The sequence below is a fragment of the Crocuta crocuta genome, unplaced genomic scaffold (assembly GCF_008692635.1).
Source record: "Crocuta crocuta isolate KB4526 unplaced genomic scaffold, BGI_CrCroc_1.0 scaffold317, whole genome shotgun sequence".
NCBI lineage: Eukaryota > Metazoa > Chordata > Mammalia > Carnivora > Hyaenidae > Crocuta > Crocuta crocuta.
In genome coordinates, this window is record NW_027530984.1 from 1778628 (window position 1) to 1797130 (window position 18503).

The 18503-nt window shown below is 36.9% G+C and overlaps 1 protein-coding gene across 1 annotated transcript in view; it reads left to right on the forward strand.

Moving 5' to 3' along the window:
* LIN7A (lin-7 cell polarity scaffold A) overlaps positions 1 to 18503 on the forward strand; it is an 82513-nt gene that overhangs the window by 19068 nt on the left and 44942 nt on the right. The window lies entirely within an intron of this gene.

Here is an 18503-nt window from a genome sequence, read left to right on the forward strand (position 1 = left end):
TCCTCTGGAACTTCTCAAGGGTACCAAGTAAGACTGTGCACTGCATGCCTTCAGGACAACACTTATTTCTGTGGTCATCCGGATTTGAATATTTATTATTGCAATTTCCTGGCAGATGGCTGTGTCTTGAAGAAGCGCCAGCTTTTTCTAACATGCACAGAGGCACCAATTGTGCTAAGTACAAGGCTGGATTTCCCATAACATATTCCTTGTCACTGTCCATTTATAATAGAATGGTGATACTTCGTCCACTGAGATTCTAAGAGAGATCCTAAACCTATTAGCAGTTAACAGAAGTTCTCAGAGCCTCGCAAACCAGCAAGCTGCCTCTCCCTAATTTAAGTATTCTTATATCCTTTAACTTTCCTCACCTCTCTATAAACTCCAAAGTTCATGAGAAATGCCTACTGAAAATATCTGATTCTGTAATTTTAAGTTCTGCATGATTGGTTTACATGCAACACTGTTCTGTAATTCATCCCCACTCAGTGCCCCACGGGGTAAATTTGAGAGCTTTCAAGTGTGGCCTTCTCTCAGACTGAAAAGAAGACAATATGCAGTATAATATAATATATATTATATATATATTTGGTATTGATGTACATTTTGGCAACTTAAAAAAGAGTAAAAGGAGATTTTCCTCAATGACTAATTTGAATGTATAAAACTATAATATATATCATATATATGTACATATATATGGGCTTAGGCATAGTTCAGTTGAGTTATGCTTTTAATAGTTATATAGTCATCCGAATTTCTAACAATACATGTACTATTGTATGGCCACCCACTTAGAATCTTCCAAAATACATGTTATTCAGTGAAATGATTTCCAAAAGTTTTTAAGAGTATGTCTATCCTAAGGACACCTGAGATGTGATTTTAAAAAATAGAAGGTTCCAAAAGACATGGTTTTCAGCTCAAACCTCTGGGGAATCTTTGCCAAGCTCATCATCCCTCTGTGCCCTGATGGAGTGTAACGCCCTGTGCCTGAATGATTCCACACCTGGCCAAGTCGACAATGTCCCCAAGCAGTTTGAATTGACTCGAAGGGACAGACTTGCCCACAGAATTCCCCTCACGGAGGAATCCTCTAATTCATATTCAAATGCTTCCTTTATGTGTGACCAAAAAACATATGCATCTTAAATACCAAAGTGAGTTCCCATGAAGCCTTCAGTTGAACTTCACAGGCTTTTGCGCATGTGTCTCATACACAACATGACATTTTAAAATAAAGTTTAAGATACTTGGGCTTAAATTGTTCAATGCCGATGCCTTTTCTGCATCTAATTCAAAACTCAGTCCACCTTACCTTCTTCACCTTGTGCTTCTCCTTGCAGCTTTTTGGTGGCAATCATATCACTGTATAGATTAGGTATCACATACTTATCGACCTCACTTAAGTGTCAAGTGCAGAGCAGTTGCGATGCGGCGGGTCTGGGTTTTGATACTGGAGAACAGCCTCTGCTCTAGGGTTTCCTCAACAGTGAGCCCATCCTGCTACCTGAAGTGGTTAATAACTGAAAGGAACCGCTTGTGAAATCAGCCAAGAGGCAAGTTCTGGCCTCTAGTGATCTTATCCAATAGATTGTATATGCTCACTTCATTAATTAAAGTTGATTAATACGTTTGGAAGGTAGAATTTCTGATCTATCTTGTCAGGAGACAGTTAAGTTTAAGATACTAGCCACTTCCTGGCTTCCGAATTAATTAGTTTCTGGCAAGCTTGACCTAAAAGACAAATAACACACAGCTGGGGAGAAAGGCTTACTTCCCGCCAGGTTCTTTCCTCTCTTACCGGCAGGGCTGATGTCTCTGTATCCTTGAGTAGGCAAACACTGACATGTTGGAAGAACTCTGTGAGTGAGTGCCTTGCTACTACAGATGGGCCCCCATAATTACTATTACACGCTTGTGGGAGGCAACTTCAGCGTTAACAAGAGAAGGAATGCCACCAAGGTGCAGTCAAGTTGCTAACCATCCATTATTTCACTACGGGAGACCCAGAATAGCTGCTTCCAGCTTTTCCTTTGCTCTGCTGTCAATATAGTAACACTTCAGGGATAAGTATGTTTGTGTGAACTGTATATCCGAAGTATACTTAAATGCAAATTAAAGTTCTACTAATATGTTAAATTGGCAGTATAAAACACATGCTCCAGACTTTTTTTTACACATTTCTGGGTCTGAGGGGAATGGATTGCAAATACTAACAAAATGAAAATCGAAAAAAACTAGAATGTCCTATAATAAGACAGTACCCCTAAGGACACGCTTTAAGCAGGGGATTGTTTGGGGGTGCCTGGGTGGCTCAGTTCGCTTAGCGTCAAACTCTTGATTGCAGCTCAGATCATGATCTCACAGTTCATGGGATAAAGCCCAGTGCCAGGCTCTTGAGATTCTCTCTCTCCCCTGCTCATGCTCTATCCCTGTCTCTCAAAAATAAGTAAATAAACATTAAAAGAAAAAGGAATGAGATTGTCTCCAGTTGATATTCCTCTGAGCCCTGCCACATTCATAATTTCTCATTTTTATGAAGCATAGAAAAATGTAAGAAAAAACAGAAGCCTTACATAAGAGGAAACCTATCCAGGCGATGGAGAAGACTATGGAAGAAAGAGATAGATCACGCACTCCATGTTTTCTACTAAACACCTTCCCTCACTTCTCTTCAACTGCCAGAAATATGATTTTATTGAGATGCCTACACCTCCCAGCATAAATCAGGGAAGGGCAAATTTCCTCCCTCAGCTAGGAGAGTAAATCTAATTGGCTTAATCTAAGGCAGGCACCACAGTGTCATTCCTCTTGTGAATGATGGTTTAGCAAGGTGGGGAAGTGACCCTGATCTAGCCACTGTGGCATGAGTGGAAGTCCGGTGAAAAAGAGACATGGGAACAGACAATTACCTCTTTTCCACTGGATATTGTCCTGTCTGGTTGTGATTTTTGGAACGATGGCAGCCTTTGGAGGGCTGCAAGGAGAACACGCCTCCAAAGACAAGGCTGACATTCAGAGCAATCCAGAAGAGTAAACACCAGGGTCTCTGATGAAAAGTGTAAGTCCCTGAACTAATTCTCTAGATTCTTCTCATCTTGAACTTTCCTCACTGTTTGAGTCAGTATTTCCCAAACTTTGCTGCATGTGAGAATCACTGGGAAAGCTTTGAAAACTCCCAATGCCTAGTCCTCACGCCATTGCAGTTGGATCAGAATGTTGGGTGGGAGCTGGATATCAGTATATTTGAAGGATTCCCAGGTGATTCCATAATGGAGCAACATTTGGAGACCATCTGGTTTGAGCCATTTTGAAGTATGTCTTTTGTTATTTCCATTGGAGTGCTTTCCAACTGAAATGACAGAATTCAAACAAATAGCAACAACCACAACAAAATTATTTGTATGATATGAGTAGCTACACTAAATAAGAAAACAGAAACAATATTAAGAGGAGTATAATAGTCAGAAATGCTTTCACAGTTTACAAGAGGAACTCTAAGTCAGTTACTTAGCAATTTAATTGAACCATATTCAATGTTTTTTTTTTAAATTTATTTATTTCTAGGAGAGAGAGAGAGAGACAGCGTGAGCAAGGGAGGGTCAGAGAGAGGGAGTCACAGACTGAAACAGGCTCCAGGCTCTGAGCTGGCAGTCAGCACAGAGCCCGACGCGGGGCTCGAACCCACGAACCGCGAGATCATGACCTAAGCGAAAGTTGGACGCTTAACCGACTAAGCCACCCAGGCGCCCCTAATTGAACCATATTCAAATGTAATCAAGTACCTACTACTCTTGATAGAGTAGTCCTACTGAATATTTCCTTTTATACAGCTTCATATCTATTTAATAACCTGAAGTTTAATTTATGTAAAATAATTACAGGTGAGAGAACCCTTCCATCTTTATTAAATTTAGTCCTTGAAGAATGTCCAGAAAATAGAAACAAATATTGGCTTCTACTATGTATACTTTCAAGAAAGGAAGATTTGTTATCCTTGTCAGCTGTCACAAAACTCCCCTAAGTGCGCACGCGCGCGAGCGCACACACACAAACACACACACACACACACACTTTTTTTTAACCTCTGGTGAATCCTAGATTAATTCCCTCTGATATCTTATGTCATTGCATAGTCCATAATTATTATAATATTAAATTTAGGAAATCATCTAAGAAATAGTCCATAGTGACTTACATTCCACCATGGAGAGACACAGGCAACAAACCTAACAGCTCACTGTGAATCATGGCAAAAATTCTATGACTCAACCAAGAAGAAACATTTTCTACTCTCCAGAAGGCTATACTTTCTCTCATTTTCAGGGAGTGATCTTCCTGTCTTCTACCTCATCATAGTAGAGATTTCAGAGCAATAACCCTTCAGTTGTCTCCTTATTTAAGAGCCAGAGGGCAGCAGCCTGTGTCTCTTCTCACACTTTTAAAACACTGCAGTGGACTTAGGATCTTGCTGAGAATCTGTGTCACCTCCAGTCCAAAAGTGGAAAGTTTTGGTACCCTACACTTTGACCTTCTTTGTGATCACAACTACCTCATAATCTAACATGATGGCTTCCAGAAAAAAAAATTCCAGTTTTTGCAAAAATGTTATTGGTATTATCTACTAACATACAACATCCAGTGCTCATCCCAACAAGTGCCCTCCTAAATGCCCATGACCCATTTTTCCCTCCCTGCTCTGCCTGCCCCCCCATCAACCCTCAGGTTGTTTTCTGTATTTAAGAGTCTCATGGTATGCCTCCCTCTCTGTTTGAAACTATTTTTCCCCTTCCATCCCACCATGGTCATCTATTAAGTTTCTCAAATTCCACAAATGAGTGAAATATATGATATCTCTCTTTTTCGGACTTATTTCACTTAGCATAATACCCTCCAGTTGCATCCATGTTGCTGCAAATGGCAAGATTTCATTCTTTCCCATCAGCAAGTAGTATTCCAGTGTATATATAAACTATATCTTCCTTATCCATTCATCAGTTGATGGACATTTGGGTTCTTTCCATAATTTGGCGATTGTTGAAAGCACGGCTATAAACATTGGGGTACATATGCCCCTACGAATCAGCATTCCTGCATCCTCTGGAGAAATTCCTAGTAGTGCGCTTGCTGGGTCATAAGGTAATTCTATTTTTAATTTTTTGAGGAACCTCCATACTTTTTTCCAGAGTGGCTGCACTATTTTGCATTCCCAACAGTGCAAGAGGGTTCCCATTGCTCCACATCCTAGTCAACATCTGTTGTTTCCTGAGTTGTTGATTTTAGCCATCCTGACTGGTGTGAGGTGGTATCTCAGTGTGTTTTTGATTTGTATTTCTCTGATGATGAGCGATGTTGAGCATCTTTTCATGTGTCTGTTGGCCATCTGGATGTCTTCTTTGGAAAAGTGTCTATTCATGTCTTCTGCCCATTTCTTCACTGGATTATTTGGTTTTTGGGTGTGGAGTTTGGTAAGTTCTTTATAGATTTTGGATACTAACCCTTTATCCAATATGTCACTTGCAAATATCTTTTCCCATTTTGTTGGTTGCCTTTTAGTTTTGTGATTGTCTCATTTGTTGTGCAGAAGCTTTTTATCTTGATGAGGTCTCAGTAGTTCATTTTTACTTTTATTTCCCTTGCCTTCAGAGAGGGACGTGTTGAGCAAGAAGTTGTTGCAGCTGAGGTGAAAGAGGTTGTTGCCTGTTTTCTCCTTTAGGGTTCTAATGGTTTTTTATATCACATTTAGGTCAGCACCATTTGCAAAGAGACTGTCTTTTTTCTATTGGGTATTCTTTCCTGCTTTGTCAAAGATTCGTTGGCCATACATTTGTGGGTCCAATTCTGGGATTTCTATTCTATTCCATTGGTCTATGTGTCTGTTTTTGTGCCAATGCCATACTGTCTTGATGATTACAGCTTTGTTGTAGAGGCTAAAGTCTGAGACTGTGATGTTTCTAGCTTTGGTTTTCTTTTTCAACATTACTTTGGCTACTCGTGGTCTTTTGTGGTTCCGTACAAATTTTAGGATTGTTTGTTCTAGCTTTGAGAAGAATGCTGGTGCAATTTTGATTGGGATTGCATTGACTGTGTAGATCCACTCATTTTTTTAAAAAAAGCCTTATAAATTAAAAGATAAATGGGCTTTGAATTTCATTGCTGACACTGGTATAGAATGTGTTTTTTTTTTTAATTTTTACTATACAGAGAAATAATTTCTTCAATAGATGAGAATAGTGACTACCCAATCATTTGCTTTAAATAAAAGACTTTAAAAAAAAATATGTAGTCAGATAAGAACATAATATAGGGGGCACTATAGATTTAGAAATAAGCATGGAAAAAGCTTTTTTCTTTTAATGCTGATTTAATGCTGACAATGATGTCTGATAAAAATGAACGTGCAATGTGACAAGAATAATTAGTGGCTGAGAGAGGGATTGTTTGCATCAACCTGAATTGATAGTGTTTACCTGATTGAAGGTAGGAATAATGAAGCACTTCAACCTGATTGAACTTTCTGAGCTTTTCTTCCCCCTTTCAAAACTTAGATTTTTACAGGATTTAATTTGAAGGATATGGAAATACGAAGGCAGATTTTCGTCACGCCTAAGGACAGGTTAATAATGCATTCAGATTCACATCATCTTCCATGTTGATAAAACTGACCTACTTTTTCTTCAAGAGAGGAAATGTCTTATGAAATATTTTCACATAAAAAACGTTGCATTTTGGTGTCTTTCTTCTTACATTCTATAATTAAACCTGGCATATCACTTCCAAAAGTTAAATGAAGTTTAGTTCATTTTCAGGTCTGGCCTGTGTAATGAGTTAGCATCTCTGCTGCTCGAGACGAGTGGCATTTGCTGCTTTGCGTGCCAGGGAATTTTTCCGACAGCAGTGATAATGATGCAGATGTTTTCCTTTGTAAGGATCTTCCAACAATATCCCTAATGAAAACACATGCCTACTTCCTGGCAAATAAAAACAATAATTTTTGAAAGCCAGGAAATTCAAATGCCTTCATCCTAAGATGGCAAATGTAAACAGTCCATTATTTTCTCTCCATCATTTTTGCTGTGTTCTGTTGCAGGAATAAAGTGGTTTTTTTTCTTGTACTTTTTTTTTCTGGCCCTGATATGGAACCAACTTTAAAAAAATATCTTATGCAGGTTCCAAGTGCCGGGGGAGGGATATGATAAGTAGTGCAGGTGTAGTGAGTGCAGAGGGTCAAGCCTTGTGAACTGACTCCTATTTGCCATGTCATCTTGAACCTTCGGTCCAGGTAAACTGATTTCCTATCAAGAAAGAAATGCAGTTGCTAGAGGTAATATGCTCTTAAACTTAGGAATGTATCTTTGGCTTTTGAGATTTATATAGAGGAAAATAATGAAAGATCTTTGTAAATGTGTGTATATAATCTTTAACAAATCCTTTTACAGATGTAATTGGTATATAATTGAACAAATCTTTCTACATTGAAAAAAAGTGAAATTTTGCAAAAATGTAGCAGAGAGTTTCACAAAACTAAACGCCAGATATATTTTGGAACTTAAGTGAACGTTTGCTACTGCTCTTTCCTCAAAGGGACATTTTAATATGTTCCAAAGCACAAGCCTTTCATCAGTTAGCTTTAAAAAAGAATTTCCACTTGTACACACAAGAGATGCCCTTACTCTATTCATTTTTTTAATGTTATTATATTGTAGTAATCACACTCAACATGAGATATATCTTCTTAACAAATTGTTAAATGTACAATGCAGTATTTTTTACTATAGCTACAATGTTGTACAGCATATCTCTAGAACTTACCTTGCTTAATTGAAAGCCCATTGTTCCCGTTGTTTACAAATTCCCCATCTCTCCATACTTCCAGCCTCTAGCAACCATTATTCATTCCACTCTTTGAGTCTATTAATTTGATTATTTTATATCCCTCGCTTAAGTGGAATCATGAAGTACTTGTCTTTCTGTGACTAGCTTATTTCACTTAAACCAAAGACAATACATGTTGGTTAGGATGTGGAAAAATTTAGAACCCTTACACATGCTTGGTGGGAATGCAAAATGGGTGTAGTTGTTATGGAAAACCGTATGCAGGTTCCTCAAAATGTTAGAAATAGAACTACCATATGATGTAGCAGTCACACTTCTGAGTGTTTATGCAAAAGAGTTGAAATGAAGATCTTGAAAAGGTATGCATGCCCTGAAAGTCATGACAGCCTTATTCCCAAGCATTACTGCAAGCCTGACCCACATCACTAGATGGGGGTACAGAATGGCATACAGGCCAGAGTTATCTGTTACATCCATTGCATGGTCATCAAAAAATACAGTATTTTAAATTTATTTGTCTATGTTAGGAGAAGTATGTCAAAATGCAACATGGGATGGACCAAATCAAAATATTCTCATTTTCAAAACTTATTTACCACCAGAAAGGCTATTTTGAGTCTCTTTTCTGTCCCTCTTGGGTGAATGACCTATCATACTCATAGGACATATAGATAAACAACTCATCAGAATAGAAAGGAGAGGAACCTGACCAATCTGGGTAATTAAAGCCAAATAAAATCTGTCATTAGTAGCAATTTACTTAAGTTTGTATGCACCCATGGGTAAGTGATTTTATTTTCTGTAAGAGGACACACTGACTGCCCTTTTGTATGACCAAACTTAGAACACTTTTAGGCTCTACCTTCATGTTTAGTTTAGTTAAGTATGTTTAGTTATGTTTATTTACCTGCTCTAGTTCAATATCCTTTTTTAATCTGACTAGAAAACGGAGAACAGAATCATCATTTCTGTGTGTCTCTAGCCTTTGAATGAATGAGCTTGAAATAGCACTATAACTGAAGCCTGCCTTCAGCCAGCAGTTTTAAAATCCCCTACATTTCCTCCCTCTTTCTTTTTAGCAAACCTGCACATGTTTAAGAACTAGGGGGTCGTCTTTGATTACAAATTAGAACTTAGTGATTGTTTTATGGGCTTTACAAGATTAATTAAACAGAGCCAAGCCTGGTGCCTGGAACATAAGTTGAATTTAATAGAGCACATGAGAGAAGATGAAATGGAAAACTCCTTCATGTGTTTTGGTAATCGTGAGCCAGGACAGTGTCAGGAAAGGCAAGTCTGTTCTGTTAGTCTTCATTTTGCAGCTCCTTAAATGAATTATCCTTGCACAATCAATCTTCATTGTTCATGTATTCTGTATTTGTGAATTCACCTCTTTGCTAAAATTTATTTTGTGGTCATTCTCTAATATGCGCAGAGATGTGAGAAATGTGAATCGCCGTCATGTTTCATGTAAGTTACCTTCTCGTTTCTGGTTGAGAATAAACAAGGCAGTGCTCCACTTTCTCGTTTCAGCTTTTATACTGCAAAGATGTTTACATGTTTAGTGTCATGTGTGTTTAGTGTCATGTTTATCTCATTTTTTTATTTTGGTGATTTTGCTGTTTGAATTGGCTCCCACACCTAGTGCTGAAGTGCCGTCCAGTGTTCCTGAGCACAAGAAGACTGTGATATGTCTCACCGGAGAAAGCTCTTACTAGATTAACTTTGGCCAGGAATAAGTTATAGTGCTGTTGGCCTCAAGTTCAATGTTAATAATCAAAAGTATTTATTGAATTAAGTGTCTTTAAACAAAAACATACATAAAACAAGTTAATAAATTGGTAGATTGATGGAAGTGTTATGACCAGAAGCTTGTAGGAACCTAGCCCTGTATTCCTGCAGGAACAATGGCTCAGTATTTGCTAATTCAGCATTTGCAGACGTTATAGACCATAACTATGGCAAGTAACAAGAATCAGTTGTAGTGCTCATTTTCAATATGATCATTCAAGAAGAGAGATCAGGAATACAGTTGTATAATATAAAGTTTCATAATTTATCATTTTCAAAGATATCTAGAAATTATGATGGGACTATTTTTGTGAGTTTCACAGAGATCACCAAAATGTGCCTCGCTGTAGGGTTGTGGCAGCTGAAGGACTGGTCAGAGCTCAGACAGTTATAACATCTGCCATCCAGTAACTTTTTTAGAAAAGAACCAAATCTTCTACTTCTCTGTTTTGAAGATTTATTTTGAGAACTGCACAACCACTATTTAAAAAGTCTTTATTTTTTTAGTGTATTTATTTATTTTGAAAGAGAGAGAGAGAGAAGGAGTGTGCGTGAGGGAAGGGTGGAGACAGAGAGATAGAGAATCCCAAACAGGCTGCTAGCTTACAGTGTGGGGCTTGATCTCCCCACAGAGATCAGACAGGACCTGAGCCGAAATCGAGAGTCGGATGCTTAATTGACTGACTCACGCAGGTTTCCCTAAAAAGTCTTTAAATGATGAGTTAGCACGTCCTTTAAAAACGTTTTCTAAATAGTAGGAGGAATCATGGAACATTTAGAAAGTCAGAGTGATGATGCAGTCAGTAATTTGGTATTAAAACCCAGACCAAAACTCGGGATTCTTTTTTGCTTATTTTTCAATTTTACCTATAGCAAGAATTACTTCCTGTAGTGAGTGAGTATAAGTAAACTTTGTTTCTGTATACCAACTAAATTGGCAGGAGGTTCAGATAGGGAGTTACCAGAATTTATTTGTTAATATCTTCTCTTTTTATTGAACTGTCTGTAATCCAGTTTTAACATCATTAAACTTTCAAGTAATCAAGTAGAAAGAAAAAAAGTAAAACAATACAAAAGGAATTAATAGATTAAAACAGTAAGTCACACAATCTGATCCCAATGTTTTCTTGCATTAGCAACAAACTTTTGTGGTTTAAAAATCATATGACTATCACCAATATGATTTTTCTAATTCACCCTTTCTTATGAAAATCAGAAATTTTAGGTGCTACCTAACATGATTGTGCATTAGGATTCTGATGAGTAATGATCATGTATACAGTCTGCTTTTGTGTTTTAATGAGCTGGCTATGATCTAGCTGGTAAAATGCTCAATTTAACTTTATTTTTATATGCTAAATTTTTATGCTTAAGACTTAAAGAAAATCAGGACAAGTCTTATGTATATTTGACAGTAAACATACTGTAATTGATCAAGAAATAATTATAGTCTATTTCTCTTTTCTATCGATGCTATCCCATTTCATCCATTGTTTAACAGACCTCTAGTTACAAGTTGTTTAACAGACTTCTAGTTGCAAGTAAATGGACTCGTATTTACTTGAGTCTATCTGAACATAAGCGAGAAGAGATTGGAATGAGTAAGCATCAAGTATATAAACTATAGTGGAAAAGGTAATTGATAAACTCACATGGAGAGATGATAAGATCTATACCTAGAGTATAGAGTGACTTTTATTTTTCTATCATCTTTTCATAAATATATCATGGCACATTTATAAGACCAAATATGATGGCACCATTAAAATAATGTGAACAACTGTTTAATAAGTGGGAAAAATATTCCCAATATTTTAAGTAAAATATCGATTATAAAAAGTATATAGTGACTGAATTGGTGTTGATTTTTTAAGTTAAACAAATAAGACAAACTAGAAATAAATCTCCCAAAATGTTGACAGTAGTTGTATCCTGATATGGAATTATAAATTATTTTAATATTTTTACTTATACAGTTCTATATTGTGTAAATTTTCTGTAAGGTATATGAATTACCTTTACTGTCAACTCACTTTTTAAAAATGCATTTCTTTGTATTCTTTTCCTCTTGAATATATTTCATTTGAAAAGGCATATATGTGAGTTATTTAAATTAAAAACAGATGCCTTGACTCCATTGGTTAAATATAAGGCTAAGGCAGGAAGCTAGGGTGGTTCAGTCAGTTGAGTATCTGACTCTTGATTTTGGCTCAGATCATGATCCCAGGGTCATGGGATTGAACCCCACATCAGGCTCCATGTGAAGCATGGATTCTCTCTCTCCCTCTGCTCCTCACCTACTCACGTGCAAGTGTGCACACGCTCTGTCTTTCTCTCAGAAAATTAAAATAAGACTAAGGCTTGGCTTATAAATTACCTAAGTAGATGTCAGAGCCCCTCAATACCTCCTCATCTCCCCACTCTAAATTTCTCCTAGAGGTTAGCATATACACAAAGAGCTTCATTTGTCAGTGAAGGTTTCCCTTCATTGAGATCATATACAAATTATATCTTACAGTCTATATTCTTCCCCTGATCTTTAGATCTACATATCTAGTTGTCTGGTGAAATCTCTTAGAGATCACAAGGCAACTCAAACAATGTCATCCAAAGTCAAACCCATTATCCTGCATGCCTGCCCACACCTCCGAACTGGACCTCTTTCCATCTTTTCTCACCCAGAGCCACCAACACCAAGCTCCATTCCGTCTACTCCTTAATTGTACTCACTAATTTGCTCTAAATAGCATCCAATGCTTCCTGCTTGCCAAACTATAATAGTCTCCTTTTCCATCACAGTCCTTTTATGATGTCCCAAATACTGTGTGGGACATACTTAAACTAAAAATCTACTCTTTGTCTGAAATTCCAATTAAACTGGGCATCCTGTATTTTTAAAAGTGTTCTTAACATTTTACTTATTCTTGAGAGACAGAGAGAGATAGAGTGTGAGCAGAATAGGGACAGAGACAGAGGAAGACACAATCCAAAGCAGGCTCCAGCTTCTGAGCTGTCAGCACAGAGCCCGACACAGGGCTCGAACTCATAGACCTTGAGATCATGACCTTAGCTGAAGTCAGCTGGCTAACTGACTGAGCCACCCAGGTGCCCCGGGCATCCTGTATTTTTACTGCTACCTCTATAAACCTGTTATTAGCTATAGTAATTTTAACTCAGTCAACTGAATAATCAGTTTGGCTTTTAATAATTAAGCTAAGGTTTTTCTTTAGTGTTTACTTATTAGTTCATATGATTCCTGTGACAGTGACCGTATACACTGAATTGATTCAAAATGATTAAGTCATTTACCACATAAAGACTTATTTTAAGAAGTAAAAATTAACTTTACAACTCTTGAAAAATGTTAAGTACATTGGTAAATTTTAACCCCGCCGAGCAATATTCTAGCGTTTTTGGATCCTTCATGAGATTTTACATCATCTTAATCCAATCAGTAAAAAGAGTCCAGTTTTTAAGCCCCAAGCCCCATTTGAATTTTACCCCAAATAAGCAAATAGAGATAATCCAGTCCCTTTGAATGGTGTTATACTAATTGAAAATGACATCTTCCCAACATTTTGTTCAGGCATTTCCTGTCGCAGAGGACTCTTGCTGTGTAACAAGGACAGGATGGGAAGAGCTGCCTTAAGGGAATTCTCTTTTAGACAACCATAAGGAAAGAGATTTCTCCCTGGTGGCTTGGCCACCTGCCATGTGGACCCTGTGGAAATGCTGTTATTTATGATCTCGCTTTTTCCTGCAGTTATTAAATGATTTGTACAAGGCATTTAATTTGTCTCACCTTATGAAAATTATATGTGTAAAGAACCCACTAGGAAATATAAACCAATTATAAAAATAAGTAGAGAAATTAATAGTTAATTACACAGTTTTTTTAAATTATAGCCATTCTTCAGTTTTATAGCTTCACAACTAATTGTTCTGCTTTTATATAACAGAAGAATTAGTTGCAAAACTGTAAAACCGACCAAAGTATTTTCTCTTCCCCTTTGGAAATAAGTATTATTTAATGACTATATAAGTATAGCCATTTAAATTAATTTAAAACAAGTGATGTAAATAACCTCTGGAAATTTCAAAATTGTTAGAGATTTGAGGACGGTGTTATATAACACACCAATAGTTTTGATGCTTTCCTACTGAGTCCCTGCAAAACCAGAAACAAATAAAAAGATGTGCCATTTACTGTCAGGCATGAGGGGGCGTTTAATCCTCCCTGTTAAGTGATCCCAGAATACCTTCCTTGAGGATCCTTGCATCCTTCCCACATATATTAGGAGGTAGAGTGCTGGAGAACTTCTTTAATGTGTTCTTCTCATTAGAATTAACCTATAAACAGAATTTCAGAAAAGCTCCTAGTTCCTTCGTAACATGGCTAAGCAGGTGGGTAGATATTTAAAGGCATCACTTTGTCCAAAATACTGTTGACTGGAGGTCACTTGCAATTTGAGGCTGTATTTTTTCTTCGGTATAGTAATGTTATTTTCACATAAATTCCCTAAGAAATGGGACTGGTCACAAATTATGGACCCTTTCAATTCAGCTTTTCTACTACTGTAGGCTCTGTAGTGTCCTTTAAAACAAGTCATAAATGGCATGGATCACATTGCAGCAGAAAGTTTGAGTCATGTAGTTGAACTTGGGCATACACACATGGATTGTGAGAGGTAGACTTGAAGTTTCAGTGCTGTTAAGATGGTATCATGGCTAGTGGTCCAGGACTGTTCAAATCTTCTGCATTTCAGCCTTCCTTCTCAGGGAGTTGCCAACCAAGAAAGCTAGATAAAAGGACCACAACCAGGCAAAAATCAAATTACCACTTTGTTAATTGCATGAGAAGTACCCAAATCCTCTCTAGTGCCGTTCTGTCGGTAAAATACAGATTGGATAAGGAAGCTTGGACTCAGATACCTAAATAATACCCCTCCTTTCCTCCAGTCTGAATCTGAAATGTCTGGTTAGGCCTAAGAAAGTAGAATATGAAACAACAGGACCATTTACATCTACCCTAAGCAAGCAACTCCTGCCTGATCTTGTGACATGGATACAGAAAGGGATGAAGGTGTGTCTCATGACTGCTAACCTTTTAGAAACACTATCAGTGCCTCTAGTAAAACCATGGCCCAATACAGTTCCTGGTTGCTGACAAATCACATGAGCAAGTAGGTCTCGGTGGCGGCGGGGACGGGGAGGGGGGCATGGATAACAATAAGTAAACAGGGATGCAGAGGCTATCGTGGGAGAGAGGGCCAGAAGGTTTTGGTACCAAAATGTCCTATTTGGTTTTGATCTTCAAATTCAGTGCTTTGTTTGTTTCTGTTTTTAATTATAAGTAACACCATCCTGTTGATGATTTAGTTGTCAGATGTATCTTGTCAGGATACAAGTGAAGTAGGAGGCTCTACAGTAGGCTGATTTGATTCTTCAAAACAATATAGTTGCATTGGCAAGTGTTAACTGAGGTTTTTTCTTGACTAAAAGGAAATGCTGCCTTGTCAAAGGTATTTACTATATACTGCATCAGCATAGTTGAAAAAAATAGTAATGAAATAATGAAGCATACTGCCTTAAAAAAGGTCTTTTCTGTCCTTTGTGACTAAAAACTGCAGAGTCCATTTAACTTCCTTTTCCTGGTTTGAGAACATAAAGAGTACTTTGCATGGCACATTTGTCACTGAACCAAGGAGGAATTCTTTGTCAAGTTGATGGCCCATTTCTGGAAGCAGTATCAGTTGCCATATTGATTTTACCAGTAATACCATCAAATGTCTGCCCTAATGACTAAACCCTTTTTTGCAAATCATTTCAGCCTAATAGAGATGTATTGTCCTTTGCTTCTTTATACCTGTCAATATTTTTCTTGTCCAGTGGGTGGCATATTTTCACTAAAGTTGATGGCCATAGAGGGATGTAGAAAAAGACGTTACTCTGGAAATTTTATCCTTCTTGGACTTTCACAGGATTGATTTGAGCCTGGTGGTCTAATTGTAGCAGACATAACTTGTAACCAGTATGGATCATTTTCTTTTCTTTTTTGAGGAAAAAAAGTAGGTTGGTTCTAGACATTGTTTCATACCTTGAGTTCCTTAGTTTATAGGAATTCTAACACTACAATTTAAAACAAAATGTTTCCACAGCTACAAAAGCATATGGAAACTATAGATGATAGATACATGGATAGCTATAGTTCTAAATGTATAGCATTTATTTATGGCTGCCATTTTTCCAAAATGGAAGAAAAATTTAAGGCAAAGATTAGATATTTTTGGATTATTTCTTCCTTAATAGATGAACCAATTTTCAGTTGATTTGGAATCATTTCTACAAAACCTCTTAAAATAAGCAGATTGTGTTTTCAGTGACTTAAGCTTTATTTCTTTTTTATTCCAGTCATATAAAGTATAGTATACACATTCACATCCGGGCACTTGTTTTTGCATGGATGAACTCCACTCTGCTAAGTGCAGTTAAATTTAGAGCCACAGATTCATTTTAGATACCTCCCCTGCCTAAAATTTGCCTTCAGAAAACCTGCCATGTTTTTATTATATCATGATAAATATATTGTGGCTTAATATTGTAAATGTTGTCCACCCAGCCAGGTGCCCTATAATAATAAAAAGGTATGGAAAGGGATTGATTTTACTTTTAATTTATGAGAATATTTAAATATTTTATTATTTTTTAATGTTTTATTTATTTCTGAGAGAGAGAGAGAGAGAGATAGCATGAGCAAGGGAGGATCAGAGAGAGAGGGAGATGCAGAAACAGACTCCAGGCTCTGAGCTAGCTGTCAGCACAGACCCCGACACGGGGCTCTAACCCACTAACCATGAGATCATGACCGGAGCCGAAGTTGGATGCTCAACCGACTGAGCCACCCAGGCGCCCTGAGAATATTTAAATATTTTAAAATCAGATATCATATCAAATAACTTTCCTTTACTCAACTTTTTGCTGAGTTTCCAAATCTGAAAAATTAAGAAAACCATTAAAAGTTATAAATATAGATACAAATATAAGTGTTTTTAAAAAAATTACTTATTTATCTTGAGAGAGAAAGAGCACATATACATGTATAAGTGGTACAGGAGCAGGGAGAGGGAAAGAGAGAGGATCCCAAATAGGCTCCGCACTGTCATTGCAGAGCCAGACACGGGGCTTGAACCCACGAATCCTGAGATCATGACCTGAGCCAAAATCGAGTCAGATGCTTAACTGACTGAGCCACCCAGGAGCCCCTACAAATATCAGTCTTAATACTTCTGGTTTTTTTCTTACTTTAAAAATGTACATTCTTACTTGCTTTTTGAATAAAAACTATACATTTAACAAGCCTTAATGAACAGTATAATGTGGCAGGATTTGGACCATATCATTTTCCCATTTGGACTTTGTTTCTCATTAATTTGCTCTTGTAATTCTGATCATTTGTCTTTCTACTTGAGGTACCTTGGTCTAATGTTAGAAATTTTCATTTTTCACAGTGTTACTGAAAGGTTTATTTCTTTTTTCCAGTCACCGATATAGAGGGGTGTATTTAATCCTAATTGTAATTCTATTGACATTTTAGTAGCCAGCCTGTTCATAATGAAGCACTACAAAATCTCTGGAGTATCGTGTACTTGAAAGAAATGTTACCATCCATTAAAGTGTATCATGCTTTCCACATTTATAAACTTTAAGGAATGGGAGTTAATGTCACCTTTTCACTATATTAAACACATCTTAAATATATGTAGGTCTTTGTGTTTCAAAGCCCTTATTTTTAATTTCCAAAATCATGATGAAGTTTCAGAATGTTTTCATCTCAAACTATTTTATGCCTTTTGTAAAGTTGGGTTTATGGAAGTATAATTTACACAGAGTGTTAGTATTTCCTCTTTTCAGTGTACAATTCTGAGACTATTAATTATGACATGCAATCGTGTGATCATCACCATTATCAAGGTATAGGAGTTCCAACACCCCCCCAAAATTTCCTCATGCCTGGTAGTCAACTCATCCCCACCCCGAGCTTCTGGCAACTTTTGATCTATTTTCTGTTCCTATTAGTTTGCTTTTTCCAGAGTGTCATATAAATGAAATAATCATGGTGTCTGCCTTCTTTCACTTCAGCAACACCCATTTGAGATTCATCCGCCTTGTCACATGTATGAGTAGTTTGTTCCTTTTGATTGCCAAGCAGTATTCCATTGTCTAGGTGTACCCCTGTTTCATTATCCATTCACAGTTGAAGGCTATTTGAATTCTTTCCAGTTTGTGGTGAATGTGAATAGAATGGCTATGAGTATTTGCATATCTGTATATACATTTTTATTTATCTTGGATAAGTACTAAAAATAGATAAGGGAATCTTAAGTTAAGTGTAGGTTTAGCTTTATAGAAAACTGTTACCCTGTTTTCTCAAGTGGTTGTGCCATTTTGCATTCCTACCAGCTAATGTATAAGAGTTCTAGTTGTTCAACATTCTTGCCCATACTAGGTGTTCATTTTTTTAAAAATCTAGACATGTTAATAAAAGTGTAGATGTATCTAATTATGGCTTTATTTTTAATTTTCTAAGGGACTAGTGATATTGAGTATCTTTGATGATGAGTATCTTTTCGTATTTGCCACCCGTAGATCTTCCTTGCTGACATGCCTATTCAAAGAGTGTGTACAATTTTTAATTGGGTTTTTTCTTACTACTGGCTTTTGAAAGCTCTTTATATATTCTGGATTTGAGGCCTTTATCAGATATGTGTTTTACAGACATTTTTGCCCAGTCAAGTCATTTTTTCATTTTCTTTACAAAGTTTTCCTGACAGTTAGTTTCTACTTTTTTTTACTACGTTTTAAGTCTATCCTTT